The sequence below is a fragment of the Coregonus clupeaformis genome, chromosome 10 (genome assembly GCF_020615455.1).
Source record: "Coregonus clupeaformis isolate EN_2021a chromosome 10, ASM2061545v1, whole genome shotgun sequence".
In the NCBI taxonomy this organism is placed as follows: domain Eukaryota; kingdom Metazoa; phylum Chordata; class Actinopteri; order Salmoniformes; family Salmonidae; genus Coregonus; species Coregonus clupeaformis.
The window spans coordinates 14299441-14319041 of NC_059201.1; the positions used below are offsets into that span (position 1 = coordinate 14299441).

The following is a 19601-nucleotide window of genomic DNA, read 5'->3' on the forward strand; positions in this document are numbered from 1 at the left end:
AAAACTATTATTTGTTAACAAGACATTTGTGGAGTGGTTGAAAAATGAGTTTTAATGACTCCAACCTAAGTGTATGTAAACTTCCGACTTCAACTGTATATATACCAGACCTAAGTTCAAATACAAATTGAAATAATTTAAAATAGTTAATCTGTGTTTGATTGAGATGTCTGGCTTAATTAACTAATAGAAAAGTCCCAGAATGGCAAACCCCACACATCTGGTACTCTAGACAGACTGAAGCAAACGTTCAAAGTATTTGAACGATTTCAAATAGTATTTGAACTCAGGTCTAATTTACAACATAATTAACATTATCAATTTTTTTGATTATTAAAGTAAACACTTTGGAAATAAAGTGAGACGGATCAATAAGGCAGTGCTTTGGACAAGCTACAAAAGGTTACAAAAGTTCATGCGAAGTTGCAGATGCTGTTACCAACAGGACGTCACTTCTTAGAAACTCATTAGAGTAACTGTCCAAATAGATGATTAATGTTAAGTTGAACAACCTGTATGCAAACATCTTCAGCCCCGGACAACAAAGCAGGTATCCATCTATCTTTTGACCACGGTCAAACCATCTCATCTCGTCCTCTCTCTCTGTAGTAAACACCATGTGTTACTGCAATAGGGCATCCGCGTTCCCATAATTCGCCCCTGACCTGTGCACAACAGAAAAAGAGAAGCGTTGAAGGGACAAGAACCACCTGGTGACTCGATCGTTCGTGTCCTTTCCCCTGGCCGCCTATACCTTCCTCTCCTGGGGCTTGACGTTCCCCCGTCCGATCAAATACCCCAGGTACTCCACCTCCTCGAACACCAGCTTGCATTTCTTGGGATCCACAGTAGTGTTGTGGTGTCTCTCTTTATGTAGTGTTGTGGTGTCTCTCTTTATGTAGTGTTGTGGTGTCTCTCTTTATGTAGTGTTGTGGTGTCTCGCTTGTTGTGATGTGTGTTTTGTCCTACATTTTTAATCCCAGCCCCCGTCCCCGCAGGAGGCCTTTTGCCTCTTGGTAGGCCGTCACTGTAAGTAAGTATTTATTCTTACTGACTTGCCTAGTTAAATAAAGGTTAAATAAAAAAATTAAAAAACATATTCATAATATTTTAATACATCCTTTAAGTCTGCCAGCCAGCTAGTGGAAAACACAGTGAGTCTCGCCAGGATACCCACCTCCCCTGGATCTCCTGGATCCACAAAGTACGTTTCAAACTGCAGACAGACACGGCCCCCAGACATGGCTTCCACTTACACACAGTAACCTTTGACCACACTGTAATCCCAAAACAGCTGTCGTCAGCATGTGTCATCAGTTCAGCTGTTAAGTGACAGCTCACCTCTCTTTTTTTTACAGGTCCAATGCAGCCGTTTTGATCTCAATATCCAATCATTTTCTGGGTAACAATTAAGTACCTTATTGTGATTATTTTAAATTAAAATGGTCAAAAAGAAACAAAAATAGCTTCTTTGCAAAGTTCTTCTTAGCAAAGTTTTTGGCCCACAGCATGGCATCACAATCTGATCTGATTATTCTGACCAATGACCAGTCATCTTTTATTGGCATATGTATCCTCCTACTTTGAAGGGCTCTAGAGTCTAGACGATCCTATCCCGCCAATCAGGGCTGCGTATGTAAATATATTTACATTTGTATCAACACGCCCACACGATCAGTCTGAGCATTTAAATGGCAAAAGGAGGTTTAGGGAAATAAGTGATTAATACAAATATATTTACAATTATTTTCATGAAATAAACACACACAGTGATTTATTAGACATACAGTGATGATTTAAAAATACATTTAAAAAGACTGCATGGCGGCTTTAAAACTGAAATGACAGGCAATCATTAATGACAACTGTGAAGACACCAGTCTGTCTGGAGCTAGGCAAATAGCTCCTCTCCCTCTGTTCAACTGTCGGATTACAATCAGCGTCTGGTCTTGTGTTTAAAGAAACCCAGAGTTGATGTGGCAAATTGTATTTACTCATTGATTGATAATTCAGTCAATAGCACCAAGGCCTGGATTCCAGTCATTAAGCCTCAGACAATTTTCTCTAGGCATGATTGTCTTTCAGCGCAGTCATTTCCAGACACGGTTTCACTCATTAGGCAGATTAACGTCAGATTTATATAAAGTAGTGTTTGTTTTACTTGTTTCTAGTTAGTCAACCTTCTACCTTTACAGTACAGACAGTAAAATATAGACTTGAGGAGATGCTGCTGACACTGATGTCTCCGTTAGTTGGCAGGTTCACACTCACTCTCTGACTACATAAACACATGATGCACCATGAAGACACATTACTCTGCGATTAATAACAGTCCCACTGACGTGTGTAGCAGGGTGTTATTGATTGGTAAACCACCCAAAGTGGTTGTTGATGAAACACATAGTCGATCACAGCTGACATGCTTACATCTCTATAGGGAGACTTATGGCAAACACCTAGCATCGATTTGCTCTGCACCCTGCGGGGGAGAAATCAATTTTTTTATTATTTTTTTTTTTATTTCACCTTTATTTAACCAGGTAAACCAGTTGAGAACAAGTTCTCATTTACAACTGCGACCTGGCCAAGATAAAGCATAGCAGTGCGATAAAAACAACAACACAGAGTTACATATGGGGTAAAACAAAACAAAAATCAAAAAAAATACAACAGAAATACAATTAATATACAGTGTGCAAATTTAGCAAGTTATGGAGGTAAGGCAATAAAATAGGCTATAGTGCAAAATAATTACAATTTAGTATTAACACTGGAATGATGTGCAAGAGATGATGTGCAAATAGAGATACTGGGGTACAGATGAGCAAAATAAATAACAATATAGGGATGAGGTGCAATGCGAACCAGACTGAGCTACAGACATGTAGAGTTAATGGGTTGCGCTTAAGCAATAAGGCCCGAGGATGTGTGGTATATGGCCAATATACTATGGCTAAGGGGTGTTCTTATGTACTATGCAACGCAGAGTGCCTGGATACAGCCATTAGCCGCGGTATATTGGCCATATATCACAAACACCTGAGGTGCCTTTATTGCTATTATAAACCGGTTACCAATTTAATTAAAGCAGTAAAAATAAATGTTTTGTCATACCTGTGGTATACGGTCTGATATGCCACGGCTGTCAGCCAATCAGCATTCAGAGCTCAAAACACCCAGTACTTTACGGCCCACTGCTGCCTGGTATTGACTTGCAAATTACATTGTAAAATGGTAAATTCACAATAGTTGCAAACCCATAATTACTTGACAATATCACCTTGTGTAACTGAAAGATGACTAATAACAATAGATATGTGATACAGTAGCACAGAGTACATGCAGTACAATGCAGTACCAATCCTCTCAACATCAGTATTAATGCTTTCTGAGTTGGGTCATGCATTTTCAGCTATTTCCCCATTGCTTCTGCAGTCAGCACTTTCCATCTCTGACAGACACTGGTGTTTTTAATCTTTAATGATGTTAAACTACCAGACGTGTGTGTTTTTGTGTTTCGTTTATTAATGTCTGTATAAAAACATCCCTCTCCCTTGATGTTGACAGAAAGTAGAGCAGCTAGCCACTGTACGATGCCATGAAATATTAAACATGTTCAGACTATTAAACTCCAAATGGGTAAAACCCCTGGCCTCAGAAACTGCCATGAGAGCAGGAGAGGAGGACAGGAGGAGGGGGAGAGGGATTAGAAGGCTTTGGGGTGTCGGAATAGAACGCGAGGAGGAGATAGGAAGAGGCAGAGAGGAGGAAGAGGAGGAGATGGGTTAGGAAGATGGGGGTGTAGGTGAGGAGGGGAGGAGGAGGAGGAAGAGGAGGAGGACGAGGAGGAAGATGAGGAAGAGGAAGAGAGGAGGAGGAAGAGGAGGAGATGGATTAGGAGGCTGGGGTGTCCTGTATTAACAGTAACAGAATCTATTCTCTCAAGCCACTGCCTGTCCTGACATGGATTCAGTAAGGCTGGTAAGTAGATATCAGATGCAGTATGATATTAACCACAAGGCAGACCTTTTTCCTATTTCTGGGAGGAATCCTAACTTGAGATCCGCACATGTAGCTTGTGTGCTAGTTTTAGTACAACTCTCCAATTGACCTCAATGTATAATTTACTATAAAATTTGAATAGATCTCAAGTAAGGATTTGGGTCTCAATGTTTACCTCACCAAAAACATATGATATGCCAGTAGAGGATGTCCTTATATGCAGATGTTTACTCTCATTATGCCAGAAAATCTGTTAAAAATCGTATGGGATCTCACGTAATATTATATTTTATCCATCTTTCCCTATAGAAGGTATGTAGGCTTGCATAAATGTATACATTCTGTGCATTTTCAATGAAACACTTCTAATGTGTCCCTTACCTGTCAAAGCCTCAGTTGCCTGGCCAACATCATAGTGGAGATAATATTGTCTGGGACCCTGGGTGCCTCAACATTGTTGGCATTCCGGAATTCTTAATGAGACACGTGGCTGTGATTTGAAATGAATTTCCTTCAGCCATCAGGAATCCCTGAATCTTATTATGGGGGCAGCTTTTCTGCTGCCAGAATAGGTGACATTCTCTGTTCTACTGTTGGTCAGAGAGATGAGAGAAAGTGAAAGGAGGAGAGAGAAAGAGAGAGAGAGAGAGAGAGAGAGAGAGAGAGAGAGAGAGAGAGAGAGAGAGAGAGAGAGAGAGAGAGAGAGAGAGAGAGAGAGAGAGACAGAGAGATGCATATCCCATTTTATTTCCATGGGTTTTGAGATCTGAGACATGCCCTTTTTATTTCCATGGGTTTTGAGATCTGAGACATACCCTTTCTTCACAATAACTTATCGAAAATTAGTTAGACTGAATGTTAGGTTATCTTTGGTGGCTGATGTGTTTTTTAACTCCCGCTATGCCCTCAGACGAACCATCAAACAGTCAAAGCGTCAATACAGGACTAAGATTGAATCCTACTACACTGCCTCTGACGCTTGTCGGATGTAGCAGGACTTGCAAACTATTACGGACTACAAAGGGAAACCCAGCAGCGAGCTGCCCAGTGACGCGAGCCTACCAGACGAGCTAAATGCCCTTTTATGCTCGCTTCGAGGCAAGCAACACTGAAGCGTGCATGAGAGCACCAGCTGTTCCGGACGACTGTGTGATCACGCTCTCCGTAGCCAATATGAGCAAGACCTTTAAACAGGTCAACATTCACAAGGCTGCGGGGCCATACGGATTACCAGGATGTGTACTCAGAGCATGCGCGGACCAACTGGCAAGTGCCTTCACTGACATTTTCAACCTCTCCCTGACCGAGTCTGTAATACCAACACGTTTCAAGCAGACCCCCATAGTCCCTGTGCCCAAGAAAGCGAAGGTAACCTGCCTAAATGACTACCATCCCGTAGCACTCACGTTGGTAGCCATGCAGTGCTTTGAAAGGCTGGTCATGACTCACATCAACACCATCATCACGGAAACCCTAAACCCCCTCCAATTCGCATACCGCCCCAACAGATCCACAGATGATGCAATCTCAATTGCACGCCACACTGCCCTATGTGAGAATGCTGTTCATTGACTACAACTCAGCATTCAACACCATAGTGCTCACAAAGCTTAGTGAGGGAAAAAAGTATTTGATCCCCTGCTGATTTTGTACGTTTGCCCACTGACAAAGACATGATCAGTCTATAATTTTAATGGTAGGTTTATTTGAACAGTGAGAGACAGAATAACAACAAAAAAATCCAGAAAAACTGTCAAATAAGTTATGAATTGATTTGCATTTTAATGAGGGAAATAAGTATTTGACCCCTCTGCAAAACATGACTTAGTACTTGGTGGCAAAACCCTTGTTGGCAATCACAGAGGTCAGACATTTCTTGTAGTTGGCCACCAGGTTTGTACACATCTCAGGAGGGATTTTGTCCCACTCCTCTTTGCAGATCTTCTCCAAGTCATTAAGGTTTCGAGGCTGACGTTTGGCAACTCGAACCTTCAGCTCCCTCTACAGATTTTCTATGGGATTAAGGTCTGGAGACTGGCTAGGCCACTCCAGGACCTTAATGTGCTTCTTCTTGAGCCACTCCTTTGTTGCCTTGGCCGTGTGTTTTGGGTCATTGTCATGCTGGAATACCCATCCATGACCCATTTTCAATGCCCTGGCTGAGGGAAGGAGGTTCTCACCCAAGATTTGACGGTACATGGCCCTGTCCATCGTCCCTTTGATGCGGTGAAGTTGTCCTGTCCCCTTAGCAGAAAAACAACCGCAAAGCATAATGTTTCCACCTCCATGTTTGACGGTGGGGATGGTGTTCTTGGGGTCATAGGCAGCATTCCTCCTTCTCCAAACACGGCGAGTTGAGTTGATGCCAAAGAGCTTGATTTTGGTCTCATCTGACCACAACACTTTCACCCAGTTCTCCTCTGAATCATTCAGATGTTCATTGGCAAACTTCAGACAGGCCTGTATATGTGCTTTCTTGAGCAGGGGGACCTTGCGGGCGCTGCAGGATTTCAGTCCTTCACGGCGTAGTGTGTTACCAAATGTTTTCTTGGTGACTATGGTCCCAGCTGCCTTGAGATCATTGACAAGATCCTTCCGTGTAGTTCTGGGCTGATTCCTCACCGTTCTCATGATCATTGCAAATCCACGATGTGAGATCTTGCATGGAGCCCCAGGCCGAGGGAGATTGACAGTTCTTTTGTGTTTCTTCCATTTGCAAATAATCGCACCAACTGTTGTCACCTTCTCACCAAGCTGCTTGGCGATGGTCTTGTAGCCCATTCCAGCCTTGTGTAGGTCTACAATAGTGTCCCTGACATCCTTGGAGAGCTCTTTGGTCTTGGCCATGGTGGAGAGTTTGGAATCTGATTGATTGATTGCTTCTGTGGACAGGTGTCTTTTATACAGGTAACAAACTGATATTAGGAGCACTCCCTTTAAGAGTGTGCTGCTAATCTCAGCTCGTTACCTGGATAAAAGACCTGGGAGCCAGAAATCTTTCTGATTGAGAGGGGGTCAAATACTTATTTCCCTCATTAAAATGCAAATCAATTTATAACATTTTTGACATGCGTTTTTTTCTGGATATTTTTGTTGTTATTCTGTCTCTCACTGTTCAAATAAACCTACCATTAAAATTATAGACTGATCATTTCTTTGTCAGTGGCAAACGTACAAAATCAGCAGGGGATCAAATACTTTTTTCCCTCACTGTATATACTAGGCGGTGTCAGAGGAAGGCCCAAAAAATTGTCAAAGACTCCAGTCACCCAAATCATAGACTGTTCTCTCTGCTACCGCATGGCAAGCAGTACCGGAGTCTAGGTCCAAAAGGCTCCTTAACAGCTTCTACCCCCAAGCCATAAGCCTGCTGAACAATTAATCAAATGGCCACCTATTTACATTGACACCCTCCCCCTTTGTTTTTACACTGCTGCTGCTACTAGCTGTTTATTATCTATGCATAGTCACTTTACCCCTACCTACATGTACAAATTACCTCGACTAACCTGTACCCCCACACATTGACTCCCACACATTGACTCGGTACCGGTACCCCCTGTATATAGCCTCGTTATTGTTATTTTATTGTGTTACTTTTTATTTTATTTTTTACTTTAGTTTATTTAGTAAATATTTTATTTAACTCTATTTCTTGAACTGCATTGTTGGTTAAGGGCTTGTAAGTAAGCATTTCACGTTAAGGTCTACACCTGTTGTATTCGGCATATGTGACAAATACAATTTGATTTGATGTGATAGAAGTTGAAGTCATTGTATTGGAAATTAATGATATTGCCCAATCATGTTTTTTTCAACCATTCAAATGATGCGTGTCAATGAAAATCCAAGAACCACAGCCCTATTGACCTAGTAGGCATATGTATGCAGATATGGCTGTGGCATAACTAATCAACACTTTATCATTGTAGAACATCAGTAAACTATCATCAGAATGGTTCCAAGTTCAACATTTTGTTTCTTAATTGCTTACCTGAGTTACCTGTTTGTAAAGTAGCCAAAAACTAGATGCTCATCTCTCTACACTTCAGTCTCCTGCCTCTGCCTCAAACCCAGCCCCGCCCTCGCAGAGTGACTTCTAGTCGAGGGGCGTTCTATAACAATCTGCAGCGGGCGGCAACTAGCGACACAGCTGCTTTAGCGTTTCTTGCCTGCCCCCTTCTCTTCTGTACGGCTACAGCGCTACTCGTTAGCCACAGGACACTATCCGTGCTGCAGGCTTCAAGACATGTTCGTCTACAAGAGTTCCACTCATCCCAGTGAGTGAAATTGGGACTAGTTAGTCTATTGATAACCTACAAACGGTGAGTACAATATTTATTTTACAGATGCGATCAGTTTTTGGTGGTCTTCTGTTCGACTGATTCAAATGAAACGGGAAAGAGAGGAGGTATTTCCTTAGCAGTGGAGCAGAGGACAGCGGCATTGGGAGGGGTGCCTCTACCTCGTTTGAGAAGACGTCTCTACCTCGTTGTTTGAGCAGTTAGCCCGACTTTACCGTTACATTACCAATTCCTAATTTCCGTTGCTGGCGCCACAAATGTAACGAATAGCCTAATCATCAAGACCTGTGCCCGGATTCCAGGAAAGAAACACATCAGAGATTTCTGCGCTAGATCGCAACAATGTTTCAATCCGACTTGTATGTTGTTGGCCGGCCACTTGGGATTTGCAGAGGCATCAGTCAGTGCTCGCGACACAAGATAGTAACGAGGAAGGATGGTTGACAATTTCAATTTGAGAGATTTTGTTTCCTCCATCCTTACAAGTTGCAGAAGTCAGTCCCACACGTGCGATGGGGGAAGACTGCCAGGTTATTGTATTCGTTAAAGTAGACAACAAGATAATAGCCTAAACAGAGAGAGTGTAGATAGAGGTTACTGTAGGTTTTTAAATATTTATCCCATCATGCTCTCTGGCAGTAATAAAATAGTCCCAATAGATTGTGCCTTATTACACTTGTGTAGGCTAATAACAAAAAACACTACTACAATGCAATTAGGCCTACAGAGTAGTCAAATTAGCCTACTGAAGAAACCTACTGTGCAGTATTGGTAGCCTACTAGACTACAGTAATTATAACATTACTGGTCATGTAAATTGTTGGAGCTTCGTTGGTTTTGCTTACACTGTGTAGGTGTTTTCCTTGTATTGTTCTTCCAAATCAAGCGTTCTTTAGGGTGTGATTCTTTATTCCTAGTTAAAGAAAAAAAATCATAGGTCTATGCCAGGAAAATTGGCCACATGTCCTTTCTGTGTAAAATGTAAAGTGTGCCTTTGGTATTGTATAGCACTTTGGCTGGGAAGGAAAGCCCTTTAAATGTTTGATGTTTGGGGATGTCTGGAGAGGGTTCTCTGGCTGTTCCTCTCAGCATCTGCACTGGCTGTCAGCTGTGGTTAGGGATGGGACATCAGACACAATACACTGTGCCCACTGCTCACACACACACACTGCTCACACACACTACACACACACACACTGCTCACGCACGCACTGCTAATACACACTGCTCAGACACACACTGCTAATACACACACACGCACACACAAACACACACTGGCAGAGCCACAATCACACAGGAACAATGGTGACACACACGTATGAACACACACAAACTCACAGTAAGACATGCACTCATATACACATTTTATTTTGTCACTCATGCATGCACGCACAGACACACACACGCAAACTCTCTCCCAGTAGGAGGTCAGATTAGGGGTTCCTGCGGCTCAGAGCAGCGGGGGGAACCATGATGATGTCGACCCAAATGGCACCAAATTCCCTACATAGTGCACTACTTTTGACCAGGGCCCATGGAACCCTATTCCCTACATAGTGCACTACTTTTTGCTCAAAAGTAGTGCACTATATAGGGAAAAGGGTGCCATTTGGGATGCAGTCGTCATCTGCTCGCTGCAGGACCCCAGCTAGGCCAAATAGAAAGATCTGCCTGATGCACCGGCCAGTAAGCCAGCAGATTAACCGACAGTACTGGCCGCTTAAATGCTTGTTGTAATCAGATAACTGTGATTTAGCATTAGTACTGCATGGCCAAGGGCAAGTCAACAGGTCTAAGCATGACTTAGAAGGGAGAGGACGTTTGACTAAGCACGGGTCATGATCAACCAACACGTTTCAATCTGAATAGAAACACACAACAGAAACGCACTGTCTTTGGTCAGCAGGCGGACGGGCGTGTGTCTGCGTGTGTCTGTAAGCACTGCTTTCTCTGTGTGTGTGTGTGTCTGTGCGCGCGCGTGTGTGTGTGTGTGTGTAAGCACTGCTTTCTCTCTGTGTGTATGTGTGTGTGTGTATTTGTGTGTGTGTGTGTGTGTCATACATAGCAGCAGGGAAATAAGCTTTCTGCTGCAGTAACATAAACAGGCTGCATTTCATGTTGAAGTGGAACTGCTTTGATGTCAATCATCATGGCTTGAATCTTCTACTAGTCTACAAGCTGAATTAAAACATTGGTCTTCTTTAGTGAGCCTCCCCGGGCGTCTTAGGTTTCAATATTTCATGAGAAGAGAAATCTCCAAATCATGGTGTTGGAATAATCATGCAGCAGTTAGGGTACAAAACGAACTACAGAGAGAGAGAAAACACACACATACACACACTCTAGGGCTGTGACGGTCATGCAATTGCTAATCAACTCGCCGTGTTTGGAGGAGGAGGAATGCTGCCTATGACCCCAAGAACACCATCTTCACCTTCAAACATGGAGGTGGAAACATTATGCTTTGGGGGTGTTTTTCTGCTAAGGGGACAGGACAACTTCACCGCATCAAAGGGACGATGGATGGGACGATGGACGGGGCCCTGTACCGTCAAATCTTGGGTGAGAACCTCCTTCCCTCAGCCAGGGCATTGAAAATGGGTCGTGGATGGGTATTCCAGCATGACAATGACCCAAAACACACGGCCAAGGCAACAAAGGAGTGGCTCAAGAAGAAGCACATTAAGGTCCTGGAGTGGCCTAGCCAGTCTCCAGACCTTAATCCCATAGAAAATCTGTGGAGGGAGCTGAAGGTTCGAGTTGCCAAACGTCAGCCTCGAAACCTTAATGACTTGAAGAAGATCTGCAAAGAGGAGTGGAACAAAATCCCTCCTGAGATATGTGCAAACCTGGTGGCCAACTACAAGAAACGTCTGACCTCTGTGATTGCCAACAAGGGTTTTGCCACCAAGTACTAAGTCATGTTTTGCAGAGGGGTCAAATACTTATTTCCCTCATTAAAATGCAAATCAATTTATAACATTTTTGACATGCGTTTTTCTGAATTTTTGTTGTTGTTATTCTGTCTCTCACTGTTCAAATAAACCTACCATAAAAATTATAGACTGATCATGTCTTTGTCAGTGGGCAAACGTACAAAATCAGCAGGGGATCAAATACTTTTTTCCCTCACTGTATGTGCTTTCTTGAGCAGGGGGACCTTGCGGGCGCTGCAGGATTTCAGTCCTTCACTGCGTAGTGTGTTACCAATTGTTTTCTTGGTGACTATGGTCCCAGCTGCCTTGAGATCATTGACAAGATCCTCCCGTGTAGTTCTGGGCTGATTCCTCACCGTTCTCATGATCACTGCAACTCCACAAGCTACTTCCCTCTACACTATCTAGCTACTTCCCTCTACACTGTCTAGCTACTCCTCTCTCCTTACTGACCTGATATTAGCTACACTGTCTAGCTACTCCTCTCTCCTTACTGGCCTGATATTAGCTACACTGTCTAGCTACTCCTCTCTCCTTACTGGCCTGATATTAGCTACACTGTCTAGCTACTCCTCTCTCCTTACTGACCTGATATTAGCTACACTGTCTAGCTACTCCTCTCTCCTTACTGGCCTGATATTAGCTACACTGTCTAGCTACTCCTCTCTCCTTACTGACCTGATATTAGCTACACTGTCTAGCTACTCCTCTCTCCTTACTGGCCTGATATTAGCTACACTGTCTGCAGGACAATAGTCCTCGGCAAGCGGGAGCGAAGAACACACTGTGCCCATGTTGTTGTTGTTGTTGTTGCCGGCTTGCAGCGCAAATTCTCCCCATTGAGCAGTAGGCTGTGTCACGGTGACATCCAGGTGAGAACTACCAATATTACAAGTTATTTCTCTTGTAGGCTACTATGCTACTTGAAATGTAATCAAGTGGGATGGAACAAATTTGCCATGTTAGCGATGTGATACAGCTGCCCCGTGAAGCTACAGTGGGAAGCACCTCGATACCACACCGTTGCACTGGTCATTCATATATACAGTCATTGGGTCATTCACACCGGCTTGTCGTTAAATTAGCTAATTGGCATAGAGATGGTGACCAATCAAATCAAAGTTTATTAGTAGCGTGCACAGATTTGCAGATGTTATTGCATGTGCAGCGAAATGCTTGTGTTTCTAGCTGCAACAGTGTAGTAATATCTAGCAATACAAAACAATACACACATAATCCAGATAATTATTATAAGAATATTTGTATATATACGATGAGCCATGACTAGAATACAGTATATACACTGAGTGTACAAAACATTAAGAACACCTGCTCCTTCCATGGCATGGACTGACCAGGTGAATCCAGGTGAAAGCTGTGATCTCTTATTGATGTCACTTGTTAAATCTACTTCAATCAGTGTAGATGAAGGGGAGGAGACAGGTTAAAGAAGGATTTTTAAGCTTTGAGACAATTGAGACTGATTGTGTATGTGTGCCATTCAGATGGTGAATGGGCTCGACAAAATATTTAAGTGCTGTTAAACGGGGTATGGTAGTATTTTGGTATTTGGTATTTTATTAGGATCCCCATTAGCTGTTGCAAAAGCAGTAGCTAGTCTTCCTGGGGTCCACACAAAACATGAAACATGACATAATACAGAACATGAAAAGACGAATAGCTCAAGGACAGAACTACATCATTAAAAAAAAGGCACACATAGCCTACATATCAATACATACACACAAACTATCTAGGTCAAATAGAGGAGAGGCCTTGTGCCGTGAGGTGTTGCTTTATCTGTTTTTTGAAACCAGGCTTGGTGTTAATTTGAGCAATATGAGATGGAACGGAGCGCCATGCAATAATGGCTCTATAGAATACTGTACGCTTTCTTGAGTTTGTTCTGGATTTGGGGACTGTGAAAAGACCCCTGGTGGCATGTCTGGTGGGGTAAGTGTGTGTGTCAGAGCTGTGTGTAAGTTGATTATGCAAACAATTTGGAATTTTCAACACATTCATGTTTCTTTTAAAAAGAAGAAGTGATGCAGTCAGTCTCTCCTCAACTCGTATCCAAGAGAGACTGGCATGCATAGTATTTATATCAGCCCTCTGATTACAATGAAGAGCAAGACGTGCCACTCTGTTCTGGGCCTAGAAAGCTGCCCTGCGGTACACCACACTTTACATGTTTGACATTAGAGAAGCTTCCATTAAAGAAAACCCTTTGAGTTCTATTAGATAGCTCTGAATCCACAATATGGCAGAGGTTGAAAAGCCATAAAACATACGCTTTTTCAACAACAGGTTATGGTCAATAATATCAAAGGCTGCACTGAAATCTAACAGTACAGCTCCCACAATCATCTTATTATCAATTTATTTAAACCAATCATCAGTCATTTGTGTCAGTGCAGTACATGTTGAGTGTCCTTTTCTATATGCATGCTGAAAGTCTGTTAATTTGTTTACAGAGAAGTACCATTGTATTTGGTCAAACACCACTTTTTCCAACAGTTTGCTAAGAGCTGGTAGCAAGTTGATAGGTCTGCTGTTAGAACCAGTAAAGGCCGCTTTACCACTCTTGGGTAGCGGAATGACTTTGGCTTCCCACCAGGCCTGAGGACAAAGACTTTCTTCTAGGCTCAGATTAAAGATATGAGTGATAGGAGTGGCTATAGAGTCAGTTACCATCCTCAGTAGCTTTCCATCAATGCCAGGAGGTTTGTCATTATTGATCGATGATAATACTTTTTCCACATCTCCCAAAATTCAAATTTGCAACGCTTTTCTTTCATTATTTGTTTCTTTATGCATGAATACGATGGCTCACAGTTCGTTGTTGTCATTTCCTGCCTAAGTTTGGCCACTTTGCCAATGAAGTAATCATTAATATAATTGGCAACATCAAATGGGTTTGTGATGAATAAGCCATCTGATTCGATGAAAGATGGAGTTAAATTAATCTTTCTGCCCATAATTTCATTTAAAGTTTTTTCCCCATCATTCTTTATATCATTGATCTTGGCTTCATAATATAGTTTCTTCTTCTTTTTGTTGAGTTTAGTCACATAATTTCTCAATTTGCATTAAGTCAACCAGTCAGATGTGCAGCCAGACTTAATAGCCACTCCTTTTGCTCCGTCTCTTTCAACCATACAGTTTTTCAATTCCTCATCAATCCATGGAGCCTTAACAGTTCTAACAGTCAGTTTCCTAACAGGTGCATGTTTATCAATAATTGGAAGAAGCAATTTCATAAATTCATCAAGTGCAACATCTGGATGCTCCTTATTAATCACATCATACCAACAAATCTTTTTTAACATCATCCACATAAGTCACAGCAAAATCTTTTGTATGATCTCTTATACACTATTTTAGGCCCAGCTGTTGGAACTTTGGCTTTCCTGGATATAGCCACTATATTGTGATCACTGCATCCAATGCGTACGAATACAGCTTTAGAACAAAGTTCTACAGTATTAGTAAAAATGAAAGAAAAGGCTTTAGATGTGCCAAGTGAACCTGCAACCACAACACTTTAATAACACTTGACATAAGATCTTCTCCAAGCATTACAGGGATATGGCTCTGAATATATACAGCAACACCTCCCCCATAAGCATTCCTGTCTCTTCTATAGATGTTATATCCTTGTATTGCTACTGCAGTATCATCAAATGAATTATCTAAGTGAGTCTCAGAAATGGCTAATATATGAACGTTATCTGATGTTAGCAAGTTATTGAATTAATGAATCTTATTTCTAAGGCTACATGTTATTAATATGGGCTATTTTCAGCCCTTTCCTGGTTAGCTTATCAGAGATAGACATAATATGGAAAAGAGCAAACAAAGCAAGAGAAACAAATATACATTCAGCAGTCCATTAATCAATTGGTGTGTGTGTGCTGCGGGTTTGAAGCTACGAACCCATAGGCTTGGCTCTCTCAACCATTCCAGGCTTCTGGGAGGGAGGGTGTACAATGAGCCTGTCATAGCGGATGTAAGGAAATGCCCCCACGCGCTCTTGCAGCTGGGATAAGATATTTCCTCTTCTGTCGCACAGCTTCAGGATAGTCCTCGTTGAGGAAGATATATACGTTCCTCTCATGTTCTTAGCTCTTTCCAGAACAGCTACCTTGTCCTTGAACCTCAAGAACTTGACCACTATAGGCATGGGCCTGTCACCTGGGCCGGTGGTGGGTTTTCCAGTTCTGTGGGCGCACTCCACCTCAATCTTCCTGTGGTCCATCTTCGATTTCTCCGAGATAATTTCCCTCACTTTGTCCTCTGACTCCGTCCAGGTCTCGTGGAGATTCTGCAATTCCGTCCACAACCATGTTGTTCCTCCTTGATTGTCCCTCGAGATAATCTTATTTCTCCGTCATTGTTATCATGGATTCACACAAAGAACTGATGTCCTCTCTCAATGACTTACAGATTGCTGTCATTGGCCGTTCTCTTGTTTAAACTCATCTAGGCTAGCTGCTATGCCAAATAGCTCCTCAGACCCGGCCTAGGCAGGTTCTACAGCTGCACCATCGAGAGCATCCTGACTGGTTGCATCACTGCCTGTTATGGCAACTCCCCGACTGCTGCTCTTTAATTATTTGTTACTTTTATTTCGTATTATTTTATATTGTATTTTTTTGTGATTTTTCTTTGTTGGTATTCTTTCTTAAAACTGCATTGTTGGTTAAGGGCTTGTAAGTAAGCATTTCACTGTAAGGTCTACACCTGTTGTATTCGGCGCATGTGACAAATACAATTTGATTTGATTTGATTTGGACAGAGAGTAGCAGTCCCAGTAACTGATGCCAACTGCGTTGCGGGATCCAAACTCAAAAGTTAGCTAGCTACTAAGAAACCTTTCAATACACTTTCAAAACAACAAACTTTCCAAAACAACAAACCGAGCTCTCCCTCGTTCCGCATTCAACAGGAAGTGACCTGTTGTAGGAGGTGCCAGGCACACTGGTTTGTGTCAAGAACTGCAACCCTGCTGGGTTTTTTTACACTCAACAGTTTCCTGTGTGTATCAAGAATGGTCCACCAACCAAAGGACATCCAGCCAACTTGACACAACTGTGGGAAGCATTGGAGTCAACAAGGGGCAGAATCCCTGTGGAACGCTTTCGACACCTTGTAGAGTCCATGCCCCGACAAATTGAGGCTGTTCTGAGGGCAAAAGAGGGGGGGGGGGGTGCAACTCAATATTATGAAGGTGTTCTTAATGTGTTATACACTCTGTGTACATACAGTGCATTCGGAAAGTATTCAGACCCATTGACTTTTTCCACATTTTGTTACATTATAGCCTTATTCTAAAATGGATAAAAAAATATATATATGTTATCAGTCTACACACAATACTCCATAATGACAACTCGAAATTTTTTTTGTTTTTGGTGCAAATGCATTACAAATAAAACATTGAAATACCTTATTTACATAAGTATTCAGACCCTTTGCTATGGGACTCAAAATTGAGCTCAGGTGCATCCTGTTTCCATTGATCATCCTTGAGATGTTTCTACAATTTGATTGGAGTCCACCTGTGGTAAATTCTATTGATTGGATATGATTTGGAAAGGCACACACCTGTCTATATAAGGTCCCACAGTTGACAGTGCATGTCAGAGCAAAAACCAAGCCATGAGGTCGAAGGAATTGTCCGTAGAGCTCCGAGACAGGATTGTGTCGAGGCACAGATCTGGGGAAGGGTACCAAAAATGTTTTGCAGCGTTGAACATCCCCAAGAACACAAACAATTTAATCCATTTTAAAATAAGGCTGTATGTGTGGAAAAGGTCAAGGGGTCTGAATACTTTCCAAATGCACTGTATAAAGTGGGTAAAACAGTATGTAAACATTATTAAAGTGACCAGTGTTCCATGGCTACAGTGGGGGAAAAAAGTATTTAGTCAGCCACCAATTGTGCAAGTTCTCCCACTTAAAAAGATGAGAGAGGCCTGTAATTTTCATCATAGGTACACGTCAACTATGACAGACAAAATGAGAAAAAAAATCCAGAAAATCACATTGTAGGATTTTTAATTATGGTGGAAATTATGGTGGAAAATAAGTATTTGGTCAATAACAAAAGTTTCTCAATACTTTGTTATATACCCTTTGTTGGCAATGACACAGGTCAAACGTTTTCTGTAAGTCTTCACAAGGTTTTCACACACTGTTGCTGGTATTTTGGCCCATTCCTCCATGCAGATCTCCTCTAGAGCAGTGATGTTTTGGGCCTGTCGCTGGGCAACACAGACTTTCAACTCCCTCCAAAGATTTTCTATGGGATTGAGATCTGGAGACTGGCTAGGCCACTCCAGGACCTTGAAATGCTTCTTACGAAGCCACTCCTTCGTTGCCCGGGCGGTGTGTTTGGGATCATTGTCATGCTGAAAGACCCAGCCACGTTTCATCTTCAATGCCCTTGCTGATGGAAGGAGGTTTTCACTCAAAATCTCACGATACATGGCCCCATTCATTCTTTCCTTTACACGGATCAGTCGTCCTGGTCCCTTTGCAGAAAAACAGCCCCAAAGCATGATGTTTCCACCCCCATGCTTCACAGTAGGTATGGTGTTCTTTGGATGCAACTCAGCATTCTTTGTCCTCCAAACACGACGAGTTGAGTTTTTACCAAAAAGTTATATTTTGGTTTCATCTGACCATATGACATTCTCCCAATCCTCTTCTGGATCATCCAAATGCACTCTAGCAAACTTCAGACGGGCCTGGACATGTACTGGCTTAAGCAGGGGGACACATCTGGCACTGCAGGATTTGAGTCCCTGGCGGCGTAGTGTGTTACTGATGGTAGGCTTTGTTACTTTGGTCCCAGCTCTCTGCAGGTCATTCACTAGGTCCCCCCGTGTGGTTCTGGGATTTTTGCTCACCGTTCTTGTGATCATTTTGACCCCACGGGGTGAGATCTTGCGTGGAGCCCCAGATCGAGGGAGATTATCAGTGGTCTTGTATGTCTTCCATTTCCTAATAATTGCTCCCACAGTTGATTTCTTCAAACCAAGCTGCTTACCTATTGCAGATTCAGTCTTCCCAGCCTGGTGCAGGTCTACAATTTTGTTTCTGGTGTCATTTGACAGCTCTTTGGTCTTGGCCATAGTGGAGTTTGGAGTGTGACTGTTTGAGGTTGTGGACAGGTGTCTTTTATACTGATAACAAGTTCAAACAGGTGCCATTACTACAGGTAACGAGTGGAGGACAGAGGAGCCTCTTAAAGAAGAAGTTACAGGTCTGTGAAAGCCAGAAATCTTGCTTGTTTGTAGGTGACCAAATACTTATTTTCCACCATAATTTGCAAATAAATTCATAAAAAATCCTACAATGTGATTTTCTGGATTATTTTTTCTCAATTTGTCTGTCATAGTTGACGTGTACCTATGATGAAAATTACAGGCCTCTCTCATCTTTTTAAGTGGGAGAACTTGCACAATTGGTGGCTGACTAAATACTTTTTCCCCCCACCGTATGTACTGTACAAAGGGCAGCAGGGCAGGGTACTGGGCGGAGGCCGGCTAGTGGTGAGTGTTTAACAGTCTGATGGCCTGGAGATAGAAGCTGTTTATCAGTCTCTCAATCCCAGCTTTAATGCACCTGTACTGTCTCCGCCTTCTAGATGGTTGCGGGGTGAACAGGCCGTGGCTCGGATGGCTGAGGTCCTTGATGATCTTCTTGGCCTTTCTGTGACACCGGGTGCTGTAGATGTCCCCGGGGGCAGGCAGTGTGCCCCCGGTGATGCATTGGGCTGACTGCACCACCCTCTGGGGAGCCCTGCGGTTGCGGGTGGTGCGGTTGCCGTACCAGGCGGTGATACAGCCTGACAGGTGCATCTGTAGTAGTTTGTGAGGGTCTTATGGGACAATACTACAAGTTGTTTCTCCCTCGCCCATCAAAATAAAGGTTGTACCTAGTGCCTTGCTGCTGGTGTTCTCAGCTAGCCAGTATGAACTAGGCTCATCAGGGCGACAGACTGAACTGCCTGAACCAAATCCATTCGTCTCCACTCGACTCTCAACTGCGCGACAAACGTCATCAATTTGGGCACCAGGCGTGTCCGTATAGCCTACCACTTTCCTCCCGCTTTGACTGTGCAGTGTGGGTAGAAAAAGCGATTGTTGTCCTTGTTATGAAATTATTGACTTTACCCTGTATGTCTTAAAATGACCATATACACTGATTTGTTTAAAACAAAACTACCTAAACCATTGCTGATGTTGAACCTGAACAATCAAAATAACATCTAGTGCAGCCTAAGCCTCGATCAGCAGGTAGACTGTATAGCCAGGTGAGAGTTGATCAGCAGGTAGACTGTATAGCCAGG

At 42.7% G+C, this 19601-nt stretch overlaps 1 protein-coding gene and 1 pseudogene across 1 annotated transcript in view; one reads left to right on the top strand and one right to left on the bottom strand.

Annotated features, from left to right (window-relative positions):
• LOC123491646 (proline-rich protein 36-like) overlaps window positions 1–19601 on the bottom strand; it is an 81088-nt gene that overhangs the window by 36566 nt on the left and 24921 nt on the right. The window lies entirely within an intron of this gene.
• The window catches only part of LOC123491647, an 87818-nt pseudogene continuing 76404 nt past the window's right edge, over window positions 8188–19601 (top strand).